Source organism: Lithobates pipiens, unplaced genomic scaffold, assembly GCF_037356315.1.
Source record: "Lithobates pipiens isolate NorthernLeopardFrog02 unplaced genomic scaffold, aLitPip1_a1.2 Scaffold_18, whole genome shotgun sequence".
NCBI lineage: Eukaryota > Metazoa > Chordata > Amphibia > Anura > Ranidae > Lithobates > Lithobates pipiens.
In genome coordinates, this window is record NW_027507758.1 from 331,490,910 (window position 1) to 331,514,109 (window position 23,200).

Below are 23,200 nucleotides of genomic sequence, written 5' to 3' on the forward strand. Positions count from 1 at the left end.
CACCAATTGCTTTTTTTTTTTTTTTTTTGCATTGGTGTCATTTGTGACTGTAATAACTGTTAGGGCAGTTAGGGTTAGCCCCCTTTAGTTCTAATGTGCCCCCCTAACCCCCCCAATAAAGGTTTAACCCCGTGATCACCCCCCGTCGCCAGTGTCACTAAGGCTGGGTTCACATTGCAGCGGTTTATGAGAACGAATGTGATTCGCACCGCACTGCAGTGCAAATCACATCCGATCTCTGTGCGATTCGAGTTCAGCCATACAGATAGTATGGCTGAATTTGTGTCGCACCCGCCGCACCCGCCGCACCCGCCGCAAATTCGCACGGGACCCTTTTTTTGGCCCGCAGCAGAATCGGATCGCATGGGTGTTCACACCATGCGATCCGAGTTTGCAGATCGCACTGCGATATGCGAACTGATCTGGGGGTGTCATTAACATTTCACTGACACTCCCAGCAGTTCGCATAGGGCAGTGTGAACTGCCGCCGGGAGGCATGCGATGCGGGAACCCGCCGCGGATTCATGGCGTTCCCGCATCGCTCCAGTGTGAACCCAGCCTAATAAGCGATAGTTTTTCTGATCGCTGTATTAGTGTCACAGGTGACGCTAGTTAGGCAGGTAGGTATTTAGGTTCGCCGCAGCTTTTTATAGCGCCAGGGACCCCCATATACTACCGCATAAAGCCCCCTGATTGCCCCCTAGTTAACCCTTTCACCAGTGATCACCATATAACTGTTACAGGTGACGCTGGTTGGTTAGTTATTTTTTTATAGTTTCAGGGCACCCGCCATTTATTACCTAATAAAGGTTTAACCCCCTGATCACCCAGCGGGTGTCATTTGTGACTGTAATAACTGTTAGGGCAGTTAGGGTTAGCCCCCTTTAGTTCTAAGGTACCCCCCTAACCCCCCCAATAAAGGTTTAACCCCGTGATCACCCCCCGTCGCCAGTGTCACTAAGGCTGGGTTCACATTGCAGCGGTTTATGAGAACGGATGTGATTCGCACCGCACTGCAGTGCAAATCACATCCGATCTCTGTGCGATTCGAGTTCAGCCATACAGATAGTATGGCTGAATTCGTGTCGCACCCGCCGCACCCGCCGAAAACTCGCACGGGACCCTTTTTTTGGTCCGCAGCAGAATCGGATCGCATGGGTGTTCACACCATGCGATCCGAGTTTGCAGATCGCACTGCGATATGCGAACTGATCTGGGGGTGTCATTAACATTTCACTGACACTCCCAGCAGTTCGCATAGGGCAGTGTGAACTGCCGCCGGGAGGCATGTGATGCGGGAACCCGCCGCGGATTCGTGGCGTTCCCGCATCGCTCCAGTGTGAACCCAGCCTAATAAGTGATCGTTTTTCTGATCACTGTATTAGTGTCACAGGTGACGCTAGTTAGGCAGGTAGGTATTTAGGTTCGCCGCAGCTTTTTATAGCGCCAGGGACCCCCATATACTACCGCATAAAGCCCCCTGATTGCCCCCTAGTTAACCCTTTCACCAGTGATCACCATATAACTGTTACAGGTGACGCTGGTTGGTTAGTTATTTTTTTTATAGTTTCAGGGCACCCGCCATTTATTACCTAGTCTCACTAGTGTACCCCTAAATTTAGGGGTGTCTACTTTCCAAAATGGGGTCATTTGGGGGGGGGTTTGTGCCATCTTGGCATTTTATGGCCTTCAAAACTGTAACGCCCTTAGAAAGCCTGAAGGCGGTGCTTGGTTTTCAGGGCCCTGTACGCGGCTAGGCTCCGAAAAAGTCCCACATATGTGGTATCCCCGTACGCAGGAGAAGCAGCAGAATTTATTTTGGGGTGTCATTTCACATATGCCCATGGCATGCGTGAGCAATATATCATTTAGTGACAACTTTGTGAAAAAAAAAAAAAAAAAGTTTGTTATTTTCCCGCAACTTGTGGCAAAATATAAAATATTCCATGGACTCAACATGCCTCTCAGCAAATAGCTTGGGGTGTCTATTTTCTAAAATGGGGTCATTTGTGGGGGTTTTGTGCCATCTTGGCATTTTATGGCCTTCAAAACTGTAATAGGTAGTGAGGAGTGAAGTCAAATATTTACGCCCTTAGAAAACCTGAAGGCGGTTCTTGGTTTTCGGGGCCCCGTACGTGGCTAGGCTCCCAAAAAGTCCCACATATGTGGTATCCCCGTACTCAGGAGAAGCAGCAGAATTTATTTTGGGGTGTCATTTCACATATGCCCATAGCATGTGTGAGCAATATATCATTTAGTGACAACTTTGTGAAAAAAAATAAAAAAAAATTAAAGTTTGTAATTTTCCCGCAACTTGTGGCAAAATATAAAATATTCCATGGACTCAAAATGCCTCTCAGCAAATAGCTTGGGGTGTCTACTTTCTAAAATGGGGTCATTTGTGGGGGTTTTGTGCCATCTTGGCATTTTATGGCCTTCAAAACTGTAATAGGTAGTGAGAAGTGAAATCAAAAATTTACGCCCTTAGAAAGCCTGAAGGCGGTGCTTGGTTTTCAGGGCCCCGTACGCGGCTAGGCTCCCAAAAAGTCCCACATATGTGGTATCCCCGTACTCAGGAGAAGCAGCAGAATTTATTTTGGGGTGTCATTTCACATATGCCCATAGCATGTGTGAGCAATATATAATTTAGTGACAACTTTGTGTAAAAAAAAAAAAATTATTTTTTGTCATTATTCAATCGCTTGAGGCAAAAAAATAAAATATTCAATGGGCTCAACATGCCACTTATCAATTTCCTTAGGGTGTCTACTTTCCAAAATTGGGTCATTTGGGGGGGTTTTGTACTGCCCTGCCATTTTAGCACCTCAAGAAATGAGATAGGCAGTCGTAAACTAAAAGCTGCGTAAATTCCAGAAAACGTACCTTAGTTTGTAGATGTGACAACTTTTGCGCAAACCAATAAATATACAATTATTGACTTTTTTTTTACCAAAGACATGTGGCTGAATACATTTTGGCCTAAATGTATGACTAAAATTGAGTTTATTGGATTTTTCTAATAACAAAAAGTAGAAAATTTTCAAAATGTGCGGTCTTTTTACGTTTATATCGCAAAAAATAAAAATCGCAGAGGCAATCAAATACCATCAAAAGAAAGCTCTATTTGTGGGAAGAAAAGGACGCAAATTTTGTTTGGGTACAACATTGCATGACCGCGCAATTACCAGTTAAAGCAGCGCAGTGCCAAATTGTAAAAAGACCTCTGGTCATTTACCAGCAAAATGGTCCGGTCTGAAGGTGGTTAAAGAACTGGAACAATATGGTCGACTTTCAAATTTTAAAATAAACCTGACGAAGTCAGAAATTTTAAATTAGAATTTACCAGAAACAGAGCAGAGAGCTCTCTCCGCAAGCCTGCCCTTTAAGTTGTGTAGTGGAGAGTTGAGTTACCTGGGGATAAAATTAACGGCACAGAGGTCTATTCTCTCTGAAGCTAACTATATACCCCTCTTAAATAAAATTAAAGCGCAAATGAAAAGTACAAAGCATTATCATGGATGGGTAAAATAAATGTAATAAAAATGTTCATATTGCCAATTGTAATCTACACATTTCAAATGATACCCGTCCCGCTACCGGCGAGTTTCTTCAGAAAATTTAAATCCCTGGTCTTGTCATTTATATGGGCCCCAAAAAGGCCTCGAATTGCGTATAAGGTTCTAGTAAAGGAAAAGGAAAGAGGAGGAGTGGCATTACCAGATTTTAAAAAATATTATGAAGCGATAGTAATATCTAGAGTAGCGGACTGGTCACATAATCAGAAAGAGAAGAGTTGGGTGGAGCTAGAAGCTAGTTTAAGTGGGACGGAATTGGCAAAAATGATCTGGATACCACCTCACTGGCGGAATCTAGGAGCAAGCACTAGTATCATAACAAGACACACACTTAAAATATGGGATAAGATAAATAAGACACATAACTGGACATACAACTCCCCATTAATGTCACTGTTGGACACAAAATATTTTTTGCCAGGGAAGGAGGAGCGGCTATATTTCAGTAGATGGGCAAAGAGGGAGGAAATAACACTAGGGGAGGTGATCAAAGGCAATAGGATATACACGTACAGGGAAATCACACAAGAGTGGGGGCACAAACCACTAGATAGATGGAGACACAATCAATTATTACATTTCACACAAGGGCTCCCACAGCCCTTACGAGGAATGACACTGTTAAGACCACTAGAGAAATTGCTCAAGGATGCACAATGTTTAGTGAAAAGGGTATCAAAAATGTATAAAATATTAAGATGTGAGGGAGATTCGGAGTTACCAACATATTTAGGGAAATGGGAAGGGGAATTAGGGCCACCAAGAAATGAGGAGTACAGGATGAAAATACTCAAAATGACACATTCGCTCCCAAGAGATTCCCGAACGATCGAAATGTCATACAAATTAATAGCGAGGTGGTATATGACGCCCCATAGAATGCAGAGGCTCAGAGGGGAAGAGCAACCAACTTGTTGGAGGGAATGTACGGAACAGGGTTCCCTTAAACATCTATGGTGGGATTGCCCTAAAATAACCCCTTTTTGGGACAAAATAATAGAAATCATATTTTTGGTGACAGGAAGGAGGATTAGTAAATGCCCATGGGCGTGTTTGTTCCATGATACAGAGATAGGAGTAATGCAATATAAAGGCACGATAGTCCCGCATCTGTTGAATGCAGCCAAAGCTTTGATCCCATGCTATTGGAGAATTACACAGGTTCCAACAATACTGGAATGGGTGAACAGAGTGGAGCAAGTTAGGTTAACAGAAGAGTCGATACCTAAATTACAGGATATAGAAGGGGAACACCAAGGGATATGGCGAAAATGGCTGACATTCTTGGAGAGGGGGGACTGTCACGCAATGCTTGAGTGAGAAGGGGACAGAGAGGGGGCGGCGAAGGAGAAGGGTGAGATAGAGGGGCATACCTCCCCCTTTTTTTTGCCCCGGGGGGAGGGGGGTTAGAAGGTACAAAGGGGTTGTTTAATTTGTAATGTGTAAGAAGAGGTGGTGAGAGAAGACCTCTCAATAAATTGTATTGATGTTTTTTATAAATGGATATGTATAAAGAGGAAAAAATTAAAATAAAGAATATATATTTAAAAAAAAAAAAAGTCAGATGGAGCAAAGTCTGATCGTGTGTACAGAAAACCATAGGACTTTTGTACAAGGTACAAACAGGCATTCTCAGAACCAATGCAAAAGATCAGACAACAATACAGAAGTTGACCAAAGGTGGTGGTAAAGAGCAGAAAAACCACATGATTTGGTGAAAGTTGGCTGAAAAAGTCCTGTTGTGTGTATGCAATACAAGTTCAGGGCCAACGCCCTTTGTACAAAAATCCAAGGGAAAGTTTGTACAAAGTCCTATCGTGTGTATGAGGCTTTAGAATGGGAGTCTTCATTAGCCGCTGAGGTTCGGCAAAGGGAAGCTTAGTATATATAGGATCCTACACCCCCAACCGCTGCATCTGGAAGGATACACAATTATTATATAGACAAACAGCCTTGGATAAGGCTGATAAGGCTTGTTTTCTTTCCAGATGTTGCAGTTTTGAGGAAGGTGAGAGACCAGGTCACATGCTAGCGGTAGTAGCGAAATCTCAAGAAAATACTAATTTTATTTCTGCTATTTGTACAGTAGGGGGGCGAGGTTACACATGATCAAAATGAAATTATGAGCTCCTTCTGCTCCTTCTATAGTAATTTGTATCAGAGTAAAGTTGATTATCCCAAGTCACAGAATTTTTAGACCCTTTAAAACTGCCTTCTCTCTCCACTGTGGCGAGAGAGGAACTTAATGCCCCTCTGACTCTGCAGGATTTAGGAAGGGAAGTGGCAGAATCCTCTAACAGTAAAACTCCAGGTTTAGATGGGTTACCGTTAGAAGTGTATAAACAATGTGGGGATGTCTTGTTGCCAGAATTACTGAAGGTACTCAATCAGGCTTTGGAATCTTTCAAACTTCCAGATTCCATGAACGATGCTTGTACTGCTAAAACCAGATAAGGATCTTCTGGCTCCGGAATCGTACCGCCCGATATCATTGCTAAATTCAGACGTTAAGATTCTGGTAAGGATTTTGGCAATGAAACTGAGTAGGGTTACGCAGGGATTGAGCCACCCTGACCCACCACCTCCTGTCCTGACCAACCTGGTCTTTGCATTGGTGACTGTTTTGAATGCTACCCAGGGCCGTCTTTAAGGCAGGGCAAAAGGGCCAGCTGCCCTGGGCCCTATCATTGTTGTGGGGCCCAAAGCAGCTGCCTCATACTTGCCAACTATCCCAGTTTAAATTCCCTTGTCCTTTGAAGTTTTAGTCCTGTGCTGGTACTAATTCTGCCCAGCTCTGCCTTATTGTTGTGTACAGATGACTCACCTGCAGACCCTGTGTTTACATGTAAATAACCGACATTCATATGTAAATAGCGGTAGCATTCACAAGTAAATAGCTTGCGGCCAGGCATTCATATGTAAATAAAGGCGGTATTCATATGTATATCACAGTGCAGTGAGGAGATGATGTGCTGTAACCTCTAGCAACCAATCAGTGAGCAGTAATACTGTACAGTAACCTCAAGCAACCAATTAACAAGCAGAAATAATTTGCTGTAACCTCTAGCAACTAAAAAGTGAGCCGTAATGTATGTTGTAACCTCTATCAACCAGTCAATAAGCAGTAATGATATGATGTAACTGCTGGCAACCAATCGCAATTGCTGCCTGATCTGATACAGTAAACTGATAGCTGCTATTTATTGTATGTCTCAGAGCAGATGGAGAGTGAAATTGAATGGGGGGGGGGCCCAAGAAAATTTTTACCCAGGGTCCAATCAATATTAAAGACGGCCCTGACGCTACCACACACTAGTGTTAGTATTAGCGTAGGGTACAGCAATGCACAGTCCTAGGCATACTAACACAGGGCCTCGAAAGATGTGATGGCCATCATAATTTGAGAGACCCTAATATGGAATGTTTACAGTTTATATAAAAATGCAAAAATAAATAAATAAAAAACACACAAAAAAAGGACAAAAATAGTTGTGGTTTGATTTTTCTTCTCTCTATTGTTCTCTCTTTCTTACGTTTGCTCTCTATTGTCTGCTCTATTGTGCTCTCTCTTTTGTTACTGTATTTTAGAACTGCAATGTTTTATTTTTACTATGTTTTATTGTATTTTCTGTGCATGTATGGTAAGTCTTATGCCTTGCACACACGGTCGGACATTCCAACCACAAAATCTGACTGATTTTGGCCGAAACTTGTGTTGCATACACACAGTCGCACAAAGTTGTCGCAAAATCCGATCGTTCTGAACGAGGTGACGTAAACCACGTACGACGGGACTATAAATGGGGCAGTAGCCAATAGCTTTCGTCTCTTAGTTTATTCTGAGCATGTGTGGCATTTTGTCCGTCGGAATTGTCTACACACAATCGGAATTTATGCGATCGGATTTTGTTGTCAGAAAATTTTAGATCCTACTCTCAAACTTTGCGCTTCGGAAAATCGACAAAATAATCCAATCAGACTTTTTCCATCGGAATTTCCGACAGTGTGTACTGGGCATTACTGTTGTACTGTTATTGTTAACCATCATTTGCTTAGCATGTATGCCATTCAGCTGCAGCACAGGTTTATTTATTCTGACAGCAACAGCCTTTGCTCCCACGATACATAAAGCTGTGACTCCAGTGATGTCTGAGGTGATTTCACCACCGCAGTTAAAAAACAGAGCATATATGCCGAAGCATGGGGGCAGGGGTGGAGGAGTGATTTGCTCCTAACATTAGGGGTGGATTGCCCCCATGCTTCAACATATATATTTTAGGCACAGATTGCGTTAAAAAATGTTTGATTATGTTTTATTGTATTTGCTTTGCAGCTATGGTAAGTCTAATACCATGTACACACGGTTGAACATTCCGACCACAAAATCCGTTGGATTTTTTCTGACGGATTTTGTCCGAAACTTGTGTTGCATACACACGGTCAGACAAAGTTGTCGGAGAATCCAATCGTTCGGAACGAGGTGACGTACAAAACGTACAACGGGACTACGTAAAGGCCAGTAGAAAATAGCTTTTGTCTCGTAATTTATTCTGAGCATGCGTGGCACTTTGTCCGTTGGAATTCTCTACATCAAAAAAAGTCTGATCAGATTTTGTTGCCGGAAAATTTTAGATCCAGCTCTCAAACTTTTTCCGTCTGAATTTCCGACGGAAAAAGTCCAATAGAGCCCACACATAATCAGATTTTCCGACAACATAATCTGATCTTTTCCGTCTGAATTTCCGACCGTGTGTACAGGGCATTACTGTTATACTGTAATGTTACTTAGTTTTATTATTAACCATCATTTGCTTAGCAGGTATGCCATTCAGCTGCAGCACTGATTTATTTATCTTGACAGCAATAGCGTTTGCTCCCACGATACATAAATCAGCAACTCCAGCGATGTAGGAGGTGATTTCACCACCAGTTAAAAGAAAATGGTACATGTATGCCCATCATTATAAGTGAGTTAATGAAGGGTAGTATTCTAATGGTGGGCATCTCTTTTTTTCATTCAGCCCACAGGCTGCATAAAAAAAATAATTTTACAATATATGCCCAACAAGCAGTAGGAGGAAACGTTCCCCACCCCCCCCCCCCCCCCCATCATTTTCTATGGTTTTCTCGGGCTCTCCTGTCCCAACAGGGAACCCGAGAATGTAGCCCGTGACTGACCATAGAGCTGATCTGAGACCAGAACAGCTCCAATCATCTCTATGGCCTAAGAACCCAGAATCTACGAGCATTCCATGACTTAGGTTTTGCTGGATATAAACAGCGCCATTGGGAAATTGGGAAAGCATTTCATCACACTGATCTTGGTGTGGACAGATGCTTTGAGGGCAGAGGAGAAATCTAGGGTCTAATAGACCCCATTTTTTTCAAAAAAGAGTACCTCCTGTCACTACCTATTGCTATCATAGGGGGTATTTACATTCCCTGAGATAACAATAAAATTATACAAAAAGAAAAAAAAATGAAAGAAACAGTTTAAAAATAAAACAAAAAGCACCCCTGTTTCCCCATGCTCAAACGCAAAGGTGATTGCAAGTGTCGGTCTGTTGTCATATGTAAATAGCAATTGCACCATGCATGTGAGGTATCACCGCAAAGGCCAGATTGAGGCAGTCATTTTAGCAGTAGACCTTCTCTGTAAATCTAAAGTGGTAACCTGTAAAGGTTTTTAAAAGCTTTTAAAAATGTATGTAGTTTGTCGCCGCTTCACGTTTGTATGCAATTTTAAAGCATGTCATGTTTGGTATCCATGTACTCGGCATAAGATCATCTTTTTTATTTCATCAAACATTTGGGCAACATTTAAATTGTAAAAAGTATTTTTTTTCCCAAAAATGCGTTTGAAAAATCGCTGCACAAATACTATGAGGAAAAAAAGTTACCACTCGCACCATTTTAATCTGTTGGGCCTTTGCTTTAAAAAAATATGCTTTGTCTTCAACTGGTTAGAAGAGTGGGTGATTTGTGACATAAGCTTCTAAATGCCAGAATGCCAGGACAGTTCACCCCCCCCCCCTTTTTGTAAAGTAGAGTGAGTGAGTTCTTGGAATATTTCATATTTTGCCACAAGTTTCTGGAAAATTACAAACCTTTTTTTTCTTTTTTTTGCACAAAGTTGTCACTAAATGATATATTGCTCAAACTTGCCATGGGCATATTTGGAATTACACCCCAAAATACATTCTGCTGCTTCTCCTGAGTAGGGGGATACCACAAACCAAGCACCACCTTCAGGTTTTCTAAAGGTGTAAAATTGGAATTTTACTCCTCATCACAGTTACGGAGGCCCTGAAATGTCCGGATAGCACAAAACTCCACCAAATGACCCCATTTTGGAAAGCAGACACCCCAAGGTATTTGCTAAGAGGCATGGTGAGTATTTTGCAGATCTCATTTATTTTTGAAAATGAAGAAAGAAAAAAAATTTTTTTTTCAATTTTCAAAACTTTGTGATAAAAAGCAAGATCTGCAAAATACTCAACATGCCTCTCAGAAAATAGCTTGGGGTGTCTACTTTCCAAAATAGGATCATTTGGGGGGGGGGGTGCTATCTTGGCATTTCATGGCCTCTGAAACTGTTATAGGCAGTGAGGAGTGAAATCAAAAATGTATGCCCTTAGAAATCCTGAAGGCGGTGCTTGGTTTCCAGGGTCCTGTACACGGCTAGGCTCCCAAAAAGTCTCACAAGGGTGAAAGATTACTTGCAATATAATCCAAGGGTGAAAGATTACTTACAATATAATCCGACTCTCATTTTGGATAAATTTAAACAAAAGAGTCTAGCTTGGTCTAAGCTACCTTTATCAGTGGTGGGCCGGATAGCACAAAACTCCCCCAAATGACCCCATTTTGGAAAGCAGACACCCCAAGGTATTTGCTAAGAGGCATGGTGAGTATTTTGCAGATCTCATTTATTTTTGAAAATGAAGAAAGGAAACTGTGATAGGTAGTGAGGAGTGAAATCAAAAATGTATGCCCTTAGAAATCCTGAAGGCGGTGCTTGGTTTTCGGGCTCCTGTACACGGCTAGGCTCCCAAAAAGTCTCACACATGAGGTATTCCCATACTCAGGAGAAGAAGCAGAATGTATTTTGGGGTGTAATTCCACATATAACCATGGCACTTGTGAGCAATATATCATTTAGTGACAACTTTGTGTCATTTTTTTTTTTGTCATTTTTCAATTACTTGTGACCAAAAAATTAAATATTCAATGAGCTCAACATGCCTCTTGGCAATTTCCTTGGGGTGTCTACTTTCCAAAACGGGGTCATTTGGGGGGGGGGGGTTGTACTGCCCTGCCATTTTAGCACCTCAAGAAATGAGATAGGCAGTCATAAACTAAAAGCTGTGTAAATTCCAGAAAATGCACCCTAGTATGTAGACGCTATAACTTTTGTGTAAACCAATAAATATACGCTTATTGACATTTTTTTACCAAATACATGTGGCTGAATACATTTTGGCCTAAATGTATGACTAAAATTGAGTTTCCATTTATATCACAAAAAATAAAAATCGCAGAGGCAATCAAATACCATCAAAAGAAAGCTCTATTTGTGGGAAAAAAGGGACGCAAATTCCGTTTGGGTACAGCATTGCATGACCGCACAATTACCAGTTAAAGCAGCGCATTGCCAAATTGTAAAAAGTGCTCTGGTCATTGAGCAGCCAAATCTTATGGGGCTGAAGTGGTTAAGGAGAATTTTTTTAAACATGCAGTTACCATCAGATAACCTGAGGAAGAGAGCAATTCTGTCACTCGACGCTGGGAAAGCATTCAACAGCGTCGAGTGCACATATTTGTGGGAGGTACTGGACAGGTTTGGCCTGGGATATAGATTTATATGCTGGGTCAAGTTATTATATTCTACTCAAAGGGCTTAATTCCTTTAGATGAATTTAATTTGAATATACCAAGTGAGGCTCAGCAAATTAAAGTTGTGACGTATTTAGGAATATGGATATTTCCAAGGGTGAAAGATTACTTACAATATAATCTGACTCTCATTTTGAATAAATTTAAACAAAAGAGTCTAGCTTGGTCTAAGCTACCTTTATCAGTGGTGGGCCGAGCAAACCTTGTAAAAATTATTTGGGCCCCCCAATTATTATATGTTTTACACAACTCACCCATATGGATTCCTTTAAAATGGTTTAAGAAAATAGATTTTTCATTTCGAAAGTTTTTGTGGAAGGGAAAAAGCCCCAGGATTAAACTGTCTATTCTTCAGTGGGCTAAGGGGGGGGGGGGTCTAGCAATGCCTCAGCCAAGAATTTAGTTTATTAAATGTAAGAAAAAAGAGAAAGTGCATGGAAACAAAATAACAAACTGGCTGCACACCCCTAAATATTCTAAAAAGAATGAAAGGACAGGTTCCCCTTGGGGTTTTCAGGCAGCTACAAGAAGCAGAAATAAATTTGTAAAAACATATTTATTTTATTAGTTCAAAGGCTTAATCGCCGTCATAAATATAAAATACGGACTCTGGTATATGTTATTACAGCATATCGATGGGTAAAGGATATATGCAACATTTGGTACAGAGATAGTTACAGGAACAATTTACAAATACATCAATATTTCAAAAGCTACAAATAGCACTCATGCTACCCCAATGCATTTCGACCTCCAGGGTCTTCTTCAGGGGGGGGGCAAAACCCAAGCAGAACCCTCGACCTCCATCATTTAACTGTACTCAATGCACCCATTACCCAGCACACTCTGGCCGCAGCCGCAATGTACACAATCTAATTCCCATTTATCTTCTTCTCAAGACCAGACTCCCTTTCTCTTGAGCCCTTTGGATTGCCCACTCTGTCTTTAACAAACTCATCTCTTTCCATGATCTCTTTATCGCTAACTCATTTAATCTAGTTGCCATTACCGAAATCTGGCTTTATGAATCCAACACTGCCCTATACCATGGTGATCTTCTATGGACTCACTCCCCCAGAACCAGTGGACGCAAGGGGGGTGTTGGAATCCTTTTAGCCCCACATAGCACCTTTCAGGTATTTCAGGAATTATCACCGGATGATGGACCCCGTCTTTCACTTTCTCTTGGCTTTGCTGACCCCTTATATTACGAAGGAGGACACCTGCATGCGGCAAGCCATCACTCCCAGGCAAAGGCTCGTCACCACCTTGTGGTACTTGGCGATGGGGGAAGCCTCCAGGACCTGAAGTTTACAACTGGGATCTCCCCCGAGGGTTTAGGAATCATTATATCAAAGACCTGCTCTGCCATCATTCTGGTCTTGCAGAAGGACTATATTAAGGTAAGTTTTATCCTTTAATATAAAATTCTCTGTATTTAATGTTTGCGAATGTATTGTATTGTATTTATTTTATCATTGCATAATTACCCTTATTGTAATATGCTGCGAATGTCCTCTTTGTCCTCATGCATGCTGTAAGCTTTTACTGCTCCTTTTTTGTCCTTCATGCATATTGCCTTCACTATCCTCCCCAGCATGCTATCCTGGGCCCATACACACCTAGCCTAGTCCCTTAAAGTGGAGTTCCACCCAAAAAAAAATGATTACTGTGCTTAAAAAAATAAATAAAAAAAACATTCGGAGAAATTTTTTTCACTCGCCTCTAAATGCCTGTTGCTAGGGGGTCCCTCATAATCTGCCTTCTTTGGCACCTGGGCTCCTGACGTCACTTCCCTCGGTGCAGGAAGGGAGATTGTCTCTCTCCCCTCCCTCTTGTCAATCATCTGGGACACGTAAAAGGTCCCAGATGATTGCGCGGCCAGTCACGGCGTGCGGCGCAGCTCGCTCATGCGCAGTGGGGGCCCAGCTGTGAAGCCACAGCTGGGTGCCCACAGTTAAAATGCCGGCTCCGTCGAGCGGAGGGGGAGACAAGTGGGGCTTCGATCCCCCGCATCGCTGGACCCTGGGATAGGTAAGTGTCTGATTATTAAAAGTCAGCAGCTGCAGTATTTGTAGCTGCTGACTTTTAATTTTTTTTAAGCCAAACACAGCTTTAACAATGTATTTTGGTAGCTCCATTGTAGTGTTTACCCTAAACACCCCTAAAATGTGTCCAAATCTTATTTTGTCCTTAAATTCAAGAGGCTTTTTTGGGGGGGGCCAACTCATTTGGAACTCTCCCTCCCCCCAACCGCTAAGTCAACCAATACCAATACTCTATCTGCTGACTTTGCCAAACCCATACACACTATACCTACCTCTTTTGTGGTCATATTTAGGGATTAATTCACCAAAGCATGTAGTGCAAGTGCCTGTCTGAATATGTTCAAATGGTACTGTTTAAAGTTTTGTTCTCCTATTATCTTGATAGGTAATTGCAGAATGTAAAATGTAAAAATGCTTCAACTTTTACAGTGTGTTTTCATATTTTTGGATTATGACACTTCTTACCTGTCCCGTGGGCTGCCAATAGTGTAAGGAGGGGCTGGCCAAAGTAACAAACATTATTTATGCATGTGCCTCTCAATGAAGTGGAGAGGGTTACCTGTCCAAAATATCTACCCCCACCCTCAAATTTTACAAATGGGCCATCAGAGAGGGTGAGGAATCTGATAAGTGGACCTTATACTTTTGCCTTTAAATATTAATTTCAATAAATGTTATACGTATGTTGGCCAAGAATGTTTGTGTCTAATCTGCTTGCAATGTTATGTGCAAATGTACTATTTTTTTTCTTGACTCCACAGTTTCCTTCCAACCCACAGGAATGACAGACTGTGGCCTTCCAATTCCACCAGCAGTGGGACTTTCCCAAATGCAGTGGTGCAATTGATGGGAAGCACGTCCGAATTGTCCCACCGCCCAACTCTGGGTCATACTACTTCAATTATAAGAGGTTCAGTAGTATTGTGATGTTGGCAGTCGTGACGGCGAATTATGAGTTCCTATATCTGGACGTAGGGAAGAATGGCAGTATGTCTGATGGAGGAGTTTTACCGGAATCTCCAAAATAGCACCTTGGGGTTGCCATAACCTTGCGGTCCTCGAGTTGTTTTTTGTGGCGGATGAGGCCTTTGCACTGGGGGAACATCTGATGAGGCCATTTCCCATGAGGACCCTGACCCTGGAGCAGAGGGTTTTTAATTACCGGCTGGCCCATGCCAGAAGAGTGGTTGAGAATGCCTTTGGCATAACGTCTTTTTCTGATGGCCATTAACATGGCCGAATACAAACTAAAGCACATTATCTTGAGCTGCTGCATTCTTCACAATTTCCTTTGGAAGAATGCAGCCAACTATCTGGCCACAGTTGCAACTGAGGCTGACTTTTCACCAGATCAAATAATGACTGTTCTTGAAATTGGCCGTCCTGGCTTGCCCCCCCCCCCCCCCAAAGCGCCTGTGAAGTACGGCAAAACTATGTTGAGTACTTCTTAGGTAGGGGGCAATTGATTTACAAGAAAATCTGGAATCTGTTTTATAACTTTTTTGGAAAAAAAACAAACTCATATTTAATTAAAATTTCTGTTTGTGTTTCTGTCTCCTAGGTTCACAAATGGCCTTTTATTTTTGGCCATTTTCTTCAATAGTGGAAACGCAACTTATTTGATACATGAGGTGACAATCTCTTCTTTGGCTAACTATTTTGTTGTGCTGTGGGTCTGCTACACACACACACAATGTTATAGTTGGTAATGTATTAACCACCTCAGTACAGTGCAGTTACACCCCCTTCCTGACCAGACCAATTTTCAGCTTTCAGCGCTCTCACACTTTGAATGACAATTACTCAGTCATCCAACACAGTATCCATATGAAACTTGCGTCCTTTTTTCCACACAAATAGAGCTTTCTTTTAGTGGTATTTAATCACTAGTGGGTTTTTTATTTTTTGTGCTATAAATAAAATAAAACGTAAATTTTGTGAAAAAAATGCCTTTTTCTTCGTTTCTGTCATAAATTTTTGCTAATTAGTAATTTTTCTTCATAAATTTTGGCCAAAATTTATACTGCTACATATCTTTGGTAAAAATAACCCACATTAGTATATATTATTTGGTCTTTGTGAAAGTTATAGAGTCTACAATCTATGGTGCCAATCACTGAAAATTCATCACTTCTGATCAGGCCTTCAGTACATCAGGTGTATCTCATTTCTTGAGACTCTAACTAGTCAGGAAAGTACAAATACCCCCCAAATGACCCCTTTTTACAAAGTAGACATCCCAAGGTATTAAGTAAGTAGCATGGTGAGTTTTTTTAAGTTGTCATTTTTTCCCACAATTCTTTGCAAAAAGAAGATTTTTTTTTTTTTTTTTTTTTTTTTACTAAATTGTCATATTATCAGGTTATTTCTCACACACAGCATATGTATACAACAAATTACCCCCCAAAATACATTCTGCTACTCTTCCCGAGTACGGCGATACCACATGTGTGAGACTTTTACACAGCCTGGCCACATACAGAGCACCAACATCGATGTAGTACCTTCAGACGTTCTACGAGCAAAAATGACGCATCTCATTTCTCAACCACCTATTACACTTTTGAAGGCCCTGGAGTACCAGGACAATGGAATTTCCCATAAAATCACCCCATTTTGGAAAGCTAACACCCCAACGTATAATCTGTGAGGCATAATGAGTCTTTTGAATGGTTAATTTTTTTCCAGAAGTTTTTGGAATATGTGGAAAAAAATTAAAACGCATTTTTTTTTACACAAAATTGTCAATTTATAAGATATTTCTAACACATAGCATGTATATAGCAAAAATTACACCCCAAAATACATTCTGCTACTCTTCCCGAGTACGGCGATACCACGTGTGTGAGACTTTTACACAGCCTGGCCACATACAGAGCACTAACATTGATGTAGTACCTTCAGACGTTCTATGAGCAAAAATTACGCATCTCATTTCTCAACCACCTATTACACTTTTGAAGGCCCTGGAGTACCAGCACAATGGAATTTCCCATAAAATTACCCCATTTTGGAAAGCAAACACCCCAACGTATAATCTGTGAGGCATAATGAGTCTTTTGAACGGTTCATTTTTTTCCAGAAGTTTTTGGAATATGTGGAAAAAAATTAAAACGCATTTTTTTTTACACAAAATTGTCAATTTATAAGATATTTCTAACACATAACATGTATATAGCAAAAATTACACCCCAAAATACATTCTGCTACTCCTCCCGAGTATGGCGATACCACATGTGTAGGACTTTTACACAGCCTGGCCACATAGATGGGCCAAACATTGAAGTAGTACGTTCAGGCGTTCTAGGAGCATAAATGACACATCTTATTTCATTCCTACCCATCACACTTTTGAAGGTCCTGGACCACCAGGACAGTGAAATTACCCACAAAATGACCCCATTTTGGAAAGTAAACACCCCAACGTATATTCTATGAGACATGGGCTGCAAATAGGTACTCGGGTACTCTGATGGGCTGGAGATAGGTACTCGGGTACTCAGGTGGACTGTGACAGGTACTCGGGTACTCAGATGGACTGGAACAGGTACTCGGGTACTCTGATTGCCTGGTGACAGGTACTCGAGTACTCTGATGGCCTGGTGACAGGTACTCGGGTACTCTGATGGCCTGGTGACAGGTACTCGGGTACTCTGATGGCCTGGTGACAGGTACTCGGGTACTCTGATGGCCTGGTGACAGGTACTCGGGTACTCTGATGGCCTGGTGACAGGTACTCGGGTACTCTGATGGCCTGGTGACAGGTACTCGGGTACTCTGATGGCCTGGTGACAGGTACTCTGATGGTTTGGTGACTGGTATTTGGGTACTCTGAAGGGCGGTGACAGGTACTCAGATGAACTGTGACAGGTACTCGGGTACTCAGATGGGCTGTGACAGGTACTCGGTACTCTAATGGACTGTGACAGGTACTCGGTACTCTAATGGACTGTGACAGGTACTCGGTACTCTAATGGACTGTGACAGGTACTCGGTACTCTAATGGGCCGTGACAGGTACTCGGTACTCTAATGGGCCGTGACAGGTACTCGGGTACCCTGATGGGCCGTGACAGGTACTCGGGTACCCTGATGGGCCGTGACAGGTACTCGGGTACCCTGATGGGCCGTGACAGGTACTCGGGTACCCTGATGGGCCGTGACAGGTACTCGGGTACTCTGATGTGCCGTGACAAGTACTCGGGTACTCTGATGTGCCGTGACAGGTACTCGGGTACTCTGATGTGCCGTGACAGGTACTCGGGTACTCTGATGTGCCGTGACAGGTACTCGGGTACTCTGATGTGCCGGGACAGGTACTCGGGTACTCTGATGGGCCGGGACAGGTACTCGGGTACTCTGATGGGCCGGGACAGGTACTCGGGTACTCAGATGAACTGTGACAGGTACTCGGGTACTCTGATGGGCTGGGACAGGTACTCGGGTACTCTGATGGGCTGGGACAGGTACTCGGGTACTCTGATGGGCTGGGACAGGTACTCGGGTACTCTGATGGGCTGGGACAGGTACTCGGGTACTCTGATGGGCTGGGACAGGTACTCGGGTACTCTGATGGGCTGGGACAGGTACTCGGGTACTCTGATGGGCTGGGACAGGTACTCAAATACTCTGATGGACTGTGACAGGTACTCTGATGGACTGTGATTGACAGGTACTATGAGGGGTGGTGACAGGTCCTCTTTATTGGGGGGGGCAATCAGTATGTTTGGTGTACACTGTATGCGGTAACGAGATGTTACCGCAATCTCCTCCTCACACACGATCGGTGTGTGAGGAGGAGAACCCGGTAACATCCCGTTACCGCGGTTTGTTTACATTTTAGTGATCGGCTGTGAAAGGATCACAGCCGATCACGTGGGTAAACAGCCAGCCAATGGCTGTTTACCAGTGTCGGTGACGAGCAGTGTTCCCGGGGAACACGCCGCCACCGACGTGCACGCGCAGCGCGCTCGCGATCACGCGCATGCGCCGTGCACGTAGGGGGTGTGACCATCTGTGATCGGCCGTGACTTCATCACGGCCGATCACGTGGTAAACAGCCATAACGAATGGCTGTTCACCCACTTCGGTGGCGAGCGGTGTCTCCGTGACACGCCGCCACCGAAGAAACAGGGATGCGCGCGCACGATCGCCTCCCGCCACAATAGCTGCGCCGCCTGGCCGTCATTTGACGGCCGGCAGTCAGCAACTGGTTAATGATAAAAATAATCACCCTTTTCAACTCCATTAATTAATTGCTTGGAGTCCCTAAAATGGCCTGATTTGGGCAAATTTTACAGCACAATGGGGGGTATTTATTTGAAGTGCAAAGTGGTTTTGCCTTTCGTAAATAACCCCCATTGTCACTGTAACTACACTAACTTAAAAAAACAAACTGATATTGAGCATTGAAAGAAGAAACCACACATTGTTGAGTATAAAACATTTTACTCCAAGCACATTCAGATGTGCGTTATAAACGGTTTTGGAACAAACCAACATCTTGGTGTATAACATGTATGTTTGACATACATTTGCCTTTTTTGGGGCTAAATAGGCATGTTTAAAAACATAACATACACATTCCTAACTCAGGAACTTACAGAGTTCAAATTTGCTAAAGTGAAGGCCATATGAGACATTAGTATGTCAAAAATTAGTTGATTTTGTCTTCATCAGATGGGGTGATCTCACCCCTGTAAAAGCCAAATTTTGAAGATACACGCAAATTGGGACTCAAAATTTGTATTTCCTTCATGATCCCATGCCTAAAAAAATTGTGTATTTTCCCTGCATCTATTTTGATAAAGCCACAAAACACACAGTGTGTCAACATGTGCTATCGGCCATCATGGGATATCAATGTACGTGTTTTGTGGGTGCAAACCCTTCTCCAAATGAAAGTAGGTGAGGGTATAAATCACAATATAAAAAAATTGGACTAACTTTACTGTTGTCTAATTTCTTTTATTCAAAAAAGTGATTTTTTCCAAAAAAAAGTGCGCTTGTGAGACCACTGCGCAAATACGGCGTGAAAAAAAGTATTGCGATGACTGCCATTTTATTTTCTAAGGTGTTATAAAAAAAATATATAATGTTTGGGGGTTCTAAGTAATTTTCTAGCAAAAAAAACAGTTTTAAACATGTAAACACCTAAATGCCAAAACGTGGCTAGTCCATAAGTGGTTAAATAAGCCCCAGTGTCTCAAAATGTGCTAGATCCCATCATGGGAGATCAATGGACATGTTTCAGGGGTGCAACCCCTCCCTCTCACCTACTTTAGTTTGGAGGAAGGAGTTGCACCCACAAAATGCGTACATTGATATTCCATGATGGCAGATAGCACATGACAAACTCTGTGCATCATTCAAAATTTGGCTTTGCAATTCATTAAAACATTTTAAAACACGTACAACAATAACGACAAATTTGATTTTTTTTGTTTAGATTTTGCCTAAAATATTCATGATGTTGCTCAGTCTCTTTTGAACATCATGGCTAATTTGCTTCATCTTTTCTAAATCACGATTGCACACCATGATCTCACCGATGAGTACTTGTGCACTTGCACTGCTGAGTTTCTTCTTCCACAACATCCAGATCACCTAAAAAAAAAAAATACACCATGTATTATAAATATGCAGGCATCCATCTATTACCTGAAGCTGTGGTCTCAGACACTGACCTGTTGTGGTCACTATTTCGCCCAATTCCTGAACCTCTCCCTCCACATCTTCTTCAGGGTGTGTGGGGATTTCCCCTTCTTTAGGAGGTGTGCTGTTCTTGGTGTCCTCAGATGTCCTGACTCTTTTCTCCCATATGTGAAGAAAAAAATAAGGTATACTTAACACACAGATATTTGAGGCAAGAAATAGGAATATGATATATTGCTTGGAAGTGTCGTACAATTGTCTGATTTGGTTGAGTTCCAAGCTGAAGACATGATTTCTTCCCTTTTCAAAAGCTGGAATAATTATCAGTTTTGTGCAAGTTTCACACATGGAGAGACCAATAGTATCAACTGGAGCACCTGCATGGGACACCATAACAAGGTTTTTATGGTGTCCCACACTAGTGCTCCTACATCCAGATCTGTAAACAGCTGCTGAGTGTCCTCTCCTTACACTGAATCAAGTTGTCATTTCATTATATTTTAAAACACTAAACAACAATGTAATAAACTTATTTTAATCAAAATAGGCATGAACAAATGTAGTTAACCTGCATCTACCAAAAACGTTGTATTAGTGCTCAAACGAACAATGTTTAATACTAAGGATTCCTGTGCCCAAGAACCTCAAACTTGGCATTTTAAACTGTACAACAGTAAAGAAAAGCACTTGGACCAGCACGAAAGTAATAATAATAATAATAGGAACACATGACAAATACTTACTTTTTTGCAGCACTTTCCTGAACTTTTTAGATTCACATCATATCTTAATTCACTCCCTGGTCAATTCTCAGCTCAACTACTGCAACTCTCTACTCAATGGCTACCTCTACATAGGCTATCCCCCTTCAATCCATCATGAATGCTGCTGCCAGACTCATCTACCTTACCAATCATTCTGGGTCTGCTACCCCTCTTTGTCAATCCCTCCACAGGCTCCTGCTTACCAAACAAATGAAATTCAAAATACTAATAACTTACAAAGACATCCACAATTTAGCCCCCAGCTACATCACTAGCCTAGTCTCAAAATACCAATCTAATCGTTCTCTTTGTTCCTCTCAAGACCTCCTGCTCTCTAGCTCCCTCATCGCCTCCTCCTTTGCTCCCCTACATGACTTTTCCAGAGCCTCTCCAGTGCTATGGAGCTTCTCACCCCAACCTGTCTGATTATCGCATACTCTATTAGCTTTTAGACGATACCTGAAAACCCTCCTCTCCAGAGAAGCATATCCTACCCACACCTAGCAAGTGCATTTTCATTTTCTCCATCAGTTCATCTCCCACAGTTATTACCTTTTGTTTCACGTGACCCTTCCTTCTAGATTGCAATCTCTAATGAGCAGGGCCCTCTGTTTCCACCTATAATGAATTGTATTGTAACTGTACTGTCTGCCCTCATGCTATGAAAACTGTTGACGCTATCTAAATCCTGTATAATAATAATAATAATAACCCGCAATAGGGACTGATTACAGTTATATTCAGTTCACTTTTATTAGGCTGTTTCCTATGATCTTTCTGTGCACAGCTCTATGCTACTCAAATCATGTAAATAACTATACTTTGCAAGTGGCAAGACATTATTTTCTGAAACAGTATCTCGAGGAAGGTTTACAAAAAACGAGCCACCTGCACCTGCTTAGAAATAAGGCTAGGGCTACATGCATGATTCTTAGTAGCTCAGTCATGTTACTAAAATCTTATGGGATTTTGTTGCTTTGCATCACATTACTTTGTTAGCTGTTACATAGATGATTTTAAGTAGCGCAATTGAGTTATTCATTTCCTACACTCACACAATGCTGCAATTCAATCACATAGTGAAAGTTAAAAGTAATTAGTCTCTTTTCTTCTCCATCACAGACTCCAATCATCATCCTATACTGCACAATGCCTTTCCATAATTCTAGGCTGAATAACAAAAGGAAAGGCAGCATTGCACAAGATGGTATCAATAAATATATAATGGTATCTACTTCAATTCTGCTCTGATTCAGGATTCAATGCTGTGTAATAGGTTCACTTAAATCTTATAAAATAATATGTTTCTTTAAATCACATTTTAGAATTCATAAAATTGAATAACTGCTTGACAATTCATCACATTTTTATAGGAACATATTTATCTAAATTATGCCGTGCCATTTAAATTAATTTGATTTCACAAGAACCTCAACAAAAATAAAACCCAATAATAAACTAAACCTGAAGCAGTCCATTAATCATATTTTTGTTCCCTTGTGAGAAAGAATAATTCATTAGTTCATAATACGTATTCATCAGTTCATAATACTTATTCATCAATGTTCCATCAGAAGCTTGGTGACTGGTGCATAAATTCCACATTCCAACATAAAAGAAGACATCTTAATTATATCATCTGAGATTAATTAGGATCTCAGAGGGCTAGACATCTAAATCTAAAGTTTTCGTTAATGAAATGCACATACTGTACACTGTAGTAAATATTTTTAAATATATTTAATGCATGTAATTTACTCGAATTATTCTAGCATTAAAAAGGTAATAGTGCCAAGAAATAAGCAAATATCTGGCAAGTTTTTTTTTTTTCATTACTTGCTACTTTATGTTTTATTTTAAGGTAGAGAGTTGTTGCCAGTAGAAATGATTTTGGACATCCGCTATTTGAACTTTGAACTCACAATCTTTTTAGTCCAATCAGCTCAAGGATGAGTCATTTGAAAATAAAGGGGGGGGGGGGTTGCTGGTGACATCAGTACCCTTATAAAAACATATTGCTCATATTTAGTCAATGATGCTGACTAAAGGGAGTAACTATAACTATACCTAAATAGGTGCAAACGCAGAAGCAATATTACAGAATAAGTTCAGGATTGCAAAAAACATACATGCTCTGCAGATTAATAGAAACAGATATGTAAGCTGCATGAACATAGACTTTTTGCAGCAATGTCTCTGTGACTCAATTAGGGTAACATGGTCCTGCATAGCATATTCACTATATGACTCTAATAACAGGGCAT